This window comes from Macrobrachium nipponense, chromosome 1, assembly GCF_015104395.2.
Source record: "Macrobrachium nipponense isolate FS-2020 chromosome 1, ASM1510439v2, whole genome shotgun sequence".
Lineage (NCBI taxonomy): Eukaryota > Metazoa > Arthropoda > Malacostraca > Decapoda > Palaemonidae > Macrobrachium > Macrobrachium nipponense.
The window spans coordinates 62611470-62618414 of record NC_087200.1 but is presented as its reverse complement, the minus strand read 5'-3'; the positions used below and the strand labels follow the sequence as shown (position 1 = coordinate 62618414).

At 45.8% G+C, this 6945-nt stretch overlaps 1 protein-coding gene across 1 annotated transcript in view; it reads right to left on the bottom strand.

Moving 5' to 3' along the window:
• LOC135219358 (WD repeat, SAM and U-box domain-containing protein 1-like) overlaps positions 1-6626 on the bottom strand; it is a gene marked incomplete at its 3' end in the record, with an annotated part of 295720 nt that extends 289094 nt beyond the window's left edge. The window contains 1 exon segment of the mRNA XM_064256050.1: positions 6330-6626.
• Positions 6627-6945: the final 319 nt, after the last annotated feature.

Below are 6945 nucleotides of genomic sequence, written 5' to 3'. Positions count from 1 at the left end.
GGTCTAGTCCATCCCAGGGGTGCTGGAACGCGTCTTGCCAAAACTGCTGTTGGGTCCGGGACAGGGAGAAGAGCACCGGGAGCTTGTGGTTCAGGCTCGTCGCAAACAAGTCCATGGAGGGGCAGCCCCACATCCCGATCAACTCGCCTGCTACTGCCGGGTGCAGGGACCATTCCGCTCCTAGACCTTGCCTGCCAAGCCCGTCAGCGATCACGTTCCTCTTCCCCGGGATGAACCTAGCCGACAGGGAGATTCTGGCGTTCTTCGCCCACTCTAGGACGGTCTCTGCCAGGGAGCACAGGAGTCGCAATCTTAGACCCCCTGCTTTTTTATATAGGCAATGACTGTGGCATTGTCGCACATGACCACCCTTTTTTGTGTCTCAGATTGGTTTTGAAGGCTTGGAGTGCTCCGAGGATGGCCAGGAGCTCCAGGCTGTTGATGAGGAGTTTGCGCTCCTGATCTGACCACTAACCCCCCCTCATTTCTGACTGTAGCTAGGCTCCCCAGCCCTCCCTCCATGTGTCCGTGAATAGGAGTATCTTCGGAGGGACATCTGCCAGCGGGACACCCCCGCCGGAGGTTCATATCGTCCAACCATCAGCGTAGAGCATCCACCACAGGTTGAGAGGGGGCTACCAGTTCCCATGGGCTCTTCCTGTCCGAGGCCCATCCGTCCTTCAAATTCCACTGGACGGGCCTTATCTTCAGCCTTCCCCGAGGAACTAGCTTCTCCAGGAAGACAAGGTGGCCTATAAGCCTCTGCCAATCTCGTGCCAGTCAGGGAGTGTCTGTAAGGAAGGGGGTCGCTACGTCTCTCAAGTTGGAAATTCGTTCCTTGGACGGGAACGCCTTGGCTCTTACCGTATCCAGATCCATCCCCAAGGACACCATCCTATTGGTGGGCTCCAGATGCAACCTCTCCCAGTTCAGGACAATGCCTAATCGAGCGCAGAGGCTCAGGAGTTCATCCCTCTGCTCCTTCAAGAGGTCCCTTCAGGAGGAAAGGAGTAGCCTCCACCAACCCATTCTTCACACAGATCAACCCAAGCACCCTGCAGAACACACAGCCCTCGTCCGTGGTACCTTGGACCTCCAGGGGGTTCTGCAGACTGGCGAGAGCGAAGGCGTCCTTTTCAAAGTTTTCTCTCGACGAGGACAAGGGTGAGCAAGAGGGGCCATTATGGGCTACCCTCCGAACGAGGGGGGAGCCCCGCCGGGAGAAAACTGAGGAGGGATGCTCTGCTACTCCTGTGCGGCGGGTGGGAGCGGAGGCCCTGAATAGGACAAAGCCCAGCCAGCCGAGAGATAGCACGGGATCCACCAGAGCCACAGGGGGACAACTCTAGGAGGGAGGAAGCCCCCCCTCACAGGGGGACCTCGAGGAAGCGGCACGCTCGGGAACCAACCTCAGAGACCGGGTGGCCTGCGAGTGGTGGCGCCTAGGACACGAACCGTCCTGGCAACGACCACTCCTTCTCCAACCTGTAGGAGAAACCACCTAAAGACGATCTCTTCTGACGAGACGACTGTCCTCCTATCTCTTCTGCAGCGGCTCCTATCCCGGGGTGAGCGGGAGGAGCGGCCGGGGTGATCTGCACGGGAACGAACAGAGGGACCCTCCCCCCAAGAGCTCCCTCTACTAGCGAGAGCCTCCGTCCCAGTAGGGAGAGGAGGGGCCCCAGAACAGGAATGCCTCTTCCCTCAGGGGAACCTACCCGGTGTACAGGGAGTGACTGACTACGGGCCGGGGGAACCCTGGACAACTCTGTCGGCTCCTGCCGTCTACCTGGAAGCTCCCCCACCTCCGGCAAGGTGGCTGGGATCGCAGAGGAGGAGGAGGAGAGTCCCATGGGGACCCTGGGAGGACTAAGTGGAGCACTATGCAGCTGGTGGCAAGTTCTTGGCAGAGCGCAGCGCATAGCAGAGCACCCCGCAGGCCACCACATGTCCAGCACTCCTGTAAAAATGCGGAATCGTCCGATGGTACATTTTTCACAATCAATGAAACAGACTCCTAGGGCTCCGCCATTTGCGGGGACCCGGCAACGGACTCACCTAGGTCCCCTCACTAAGAGGGGATAGGGGAATACTCCCGACACTCCATTGGGGAATCTTGATGGAGAACAGGAGATGGAAAAGGATCTCCAGGCTAGTAGTATTCATATTCCGCGGGGCCTCCGAGGAATTCTTCTTACAAGGAGAGCAAGGCTTCTTTTTCCACTTGGTTGAAGCTAGATCCCACTGATGCTCCGACCACGCGACACACTCTCCACACGTGGCCTCACGCGAACAAGGGTGACCCCGACACTTGTTGCACAAAGTGTGGGGATCTATCTTGATAGGAGACAGAAAAGCCCCACAGGCCCTGCCCTCAGGACCCAGGCAACGCCAATGCGACAAAGACTCCACCACACTGAAAAAACACACGCAGCAAAAACACAACACACGGGGAAAGAGAAAGGGAATAGGGCCAGTAACAGATGACGAGCTGAAGCATGTGAATGCTACAGCGACCTGGAAAGGACTGGAGGTCGAGTCAGAGGTCATGATCTTCGACCCTAGGGCACGTACCTGGCTGGGGGTCAGGAGAGAATAACCAGTTTTTTCTGGTCGGTACTGGATTGACATCCAGGATTCTCCTACGATAGTAGTTCGGGGTAAGTATACAGCCTTGGAACAAATGCTTTTCCTGAACTGGAGGGCAGCAGAAGATGGAGCTGAGGTTGCAGGCTCAGGTTTAGGCAGAAGTAGAGGCAGTGAGAGTGTAGTGGACAGAGAAGGGTAATTAGGAGAAGGAACTGGTGATGAAGAAGGAAGGGAAATAAAAGGCCTATGCCCTGCTCTACGAAATTGTTCCTTAATTATCTGACTCTTTCCTCTACCAGTTTTTGAAGAATTCATTCACGAATTCCTCTGACCACTCCCTACACTCTTCACACGTACGTACATAGTTAACATCACACTCCTGATCCTTTGACAAACTCTCTGCTTGTCTGAATCTATTAATTATAATCTGTTGACACAGAAATCATTCATGCAAATTCTGATGTTTTTTGTTTGCGATATCAGTTGAAGACATCCTTAGCAAACAAAGCAAAAGTCACAATACCAGAATAACAGCCAGCCACAAAATTACTAAATACACCGAGCACCATATAGAATGGCATCATGAAAAATTCTGATGAGAACTAAACATTTGGAGTACACCTGGTGCTGAACATGTTACCCAGACAGTCATCCATGTCAACCAAGTGACAAACTTCATTTTCAAAGCTGACCACACCAGCACAAAGATATGGCTAGCTATGTTTTAACAGTAGTTGCAATTCATTCCAAATTATCTAGTTTTCCCATTGGTTTTTCAAGTAATTTCGATGAATTTGATCTTCAGCTTTAGAAAATGCTGACTCAACTTGCAGCCTCTACCCATAACAATAATTAGGGACCACAATAGGAATCTAATTTTTGTTTTGTTTTGTGGAAGGTAAATGTATATGAAAAGAGAAAAGAGGGGTGCAATCTTCCCTAACTTAAACTAACCCATGGTGCCAAGTTCTACTTGACAGAAAGGGGGAAGTCTTGTCTTTCCTGGGCTCTGCTAATGAACTTCATATGGATTATCATAGATTATAACAGTGAAACACAGGGATGTATATAACTTGCCTTAATGGGAGGTGGTACACATGGCAGCCCTATTAGCTTCAATAATAAACAATAAAGAATGACATCTTACCACCCTTGAAGGACTAACACTGTGGAGGATATAGATGCAGTGCCATTAAAAAAAAAAATTAGGAAGGCTATTCTCCTACGCAAATAATCAAAATCCACAGGGTTGTGCAGGCACTCCATTTGCCTTTACAAAAGTAAGTCAATATTGAATTTAGAATTTAGTTGAGTAAAATAGGAATACTGTATACATACCCCTTTTTCACTTCAATGAACCCAATAAAGAATTACTGCATACATACCCCTTTTCCCTTCAATGAACCCAATAAAGAATTACTGTATACATATCCCTTTTTCCCTTTAATGAACCCAATAAAGAAATAAAAGACATATTTGGTGGCAAATTCAGTAACAACAAATACTAACTGGATTTAGGCAAGTATCCTGCCACATTTTGTCTACTTTTGCAATAACATCATCACCACCACTGTGGAGGATATAGATGCATTACCGTTACAAAAAAATAATTAGGAAGGCTATTCTACTATGCAAATAATCAAAATCCACAGGGTTGTGCAAGCACTCCATTTGCCTTTACAAAAATAAGTCAAGATTGAATTTAGAATTTAGTTGTGTAAAATAGGATTACTGTATGCTTACCCCTTTTCCCTACATTGAACCCAATAAAGAAATAAGACATATCTGGTGGCAAATTCAGTAACAACAAATACCAACAGGATTTAGGCGATCATCCTGCCACATTTTGTCTATTTCTACAATAACACCATCACCACCAACCGAGTCCTCATTTTCAAACCAATCCAGGGTCACTTCACTGAAAAAAATGTTCCCAATCAACGCTGCCGATCTCAAAATGCCTGGAGTTTCAATTAAAATGGTGTGTCCTATCCATTACCCATGAATTAATATATCGCAGAATGTTCTTGGGTTACAGATAATACACAGTATAGAAAAAACAACTTTAAATCACTGAAGCAAAATACACAAGTGATGTTTTATTTTCTTTGAGATAACTCTACAATTTCTAAATCACCACAGTTGTCTAACATCTGTACATAAATGGTTCTTTATACTCAAGGCATTTAACATCAAGAGACAACCTACCGTGAAAATTCATAATACATTCATATTCTTTCTTGAAAATCTTTAAATTACTTCACAATTATGCAAAAAATAAGGAAACACCCATCAAATAAATTTTATGGCCAGAGACTGAATTACAGACCATCAGTCGCAATATTTAACAGTATTGCAGTGCATACCTAGGCTACATTCAACAACTGATACCACCACATAGCTACCTAAGGATAAGCCATAACTGATAACGGTAAAACTACAATAGTCGTGCAGCCTGCTTCCTGCCAATCGTCGACTGGGACAGTTCTCTCATACTAGGGTAAAAAACCGCATGGTACAGGGGTGGACCATGTACGATCAATGTGCACAACCCCAAGAAAAGTACATTATAAGGCTGCCTGACACCGGAGTAGAGGTCTTTAGATCCGTTTCTCACCAACAAGAAGTCGCGACTGATGCCCATCTTTGATGTCAGGATGCGTTATAATGTACTTTTTTTGGGGTTGTACACGCTGATCGTACATGGTCCACCCCTGTACCATGCGGTTTTTTACCCTATATAGAACTAACCATTTCTATAATGCCAGGTCCTGACCTAACCATATCTTACCTACCTAACCTAATTTGGGGCAACGAACCTTGACCTGGCCACAGGGTTCACTGGCCCTGGTCACCTCGCAAATGACAGTAACCTGTTCCAGTCGGTGACTAGCAGGAATCAGGCCACGCAACTACTGTAAAGTTCTACCCTGTAAAACATAATGGCATCGCAAGAATAAATACAAAAATAAAGGTGTCACATGAATGCAAAATAGGTAGTAGCCTAGTTGGAACTTCCACATTCAACCAACGTAGGATAAAATACCAAATGGCCAGCCTCTACCGTAGCATGACCACCTTCCCGAAAAAGCACTTTAACATGTCCTATACCTAGCCCAGAATAGACATAATCAGGAGCCAGTGTGCGTCAAAGCAACACCTCGAGACCTCTAATTTCTTCTCGAAGTACGTAAGTTTTTCCTTCCAAGTCACAAATTAGATAGTAGGTATGGCCATACTAACTTCCAAATTTCGGGAAGATGGTCGTGATAAGGTTGCGGTCGGCCATTCAGTAGTTTACCATAGTAGCCTAAGCTAAACTAGGATATCATATGTTAGCAACTCCTGGCATATAGATCAACCTATAAAACTATCGAAAGAACCGAAATAAAATCATTCACGAAGGCTACGATAGGTATGGACTAAAAACTTTTAGCATCTCTCTAGATAGCTACTCTTGGCCTACTATTTAGCAAGGACAGGCTGGCTTAAACCAGCATGATTACGCTGCTCTAAACCTTTCCACGATTTCCCCTAAAATGGTAAACATCTTTGCTAAATTTGCTAAAATGATAAAGAAATAACTTCCGGTCATTGGGGTGCGAATGTACAATCCACTCGTAAAGGCCGTGACTACTACTATGGTAACATTAGCCAACCTGTAAGCCGTGTTTATTTCACGTTATTCAAGATTAAAGTGGAACTTAATTAAAATCTACGTATAAAGTGAGTTATCTTACATATCCTAAAGTACAGGTGGTCGCAGGAAGGTCTTGGTCTTGCCCAGGCTCTATAGGGTAATGCTCACCGCTCTCCAGTTGCGACCCGTCTTATCTTATCGCCGGGCTTCGTCATACCTAATGTCAACTACGTTATTTACGTCGATTCGTTATTAATAAGGAAAAAATAGGGTTAATCTATTTCTATTGCGAAATTTACTATTATTAAATTATAAACGCCGATTTATAATACGAAATTATGCGAAACTATCGCCAACAAAAAGCGTAAAAAATCATGACTGCTACTTCCGTCAACAGTTTGTTTACCCGGTTTACCTTTGCAAAGAAAGAAGAAAAGAATGTTTGCATTTGATATTTAAACCATCTCAGATGCTGCATGTTCTAGTTTTAAGTAAATACACATTTTTAAGACCAAGGAAATCAAGAGAAAATTTCATAATTAAATCATTGATTGAGATATTGATTGCAATAAAACGTATGAGCCGTTATAGAGGCATAGCCTCATCCGATCCGTTTTTATTCGTCGATTGGGGATTACAGTAGTTAAAATACAGTTTATTTACGTTTTTTTTTTAGGCGGGGGGGGGGGGATTGCCGGGGACGGTTGAGGAGGAAG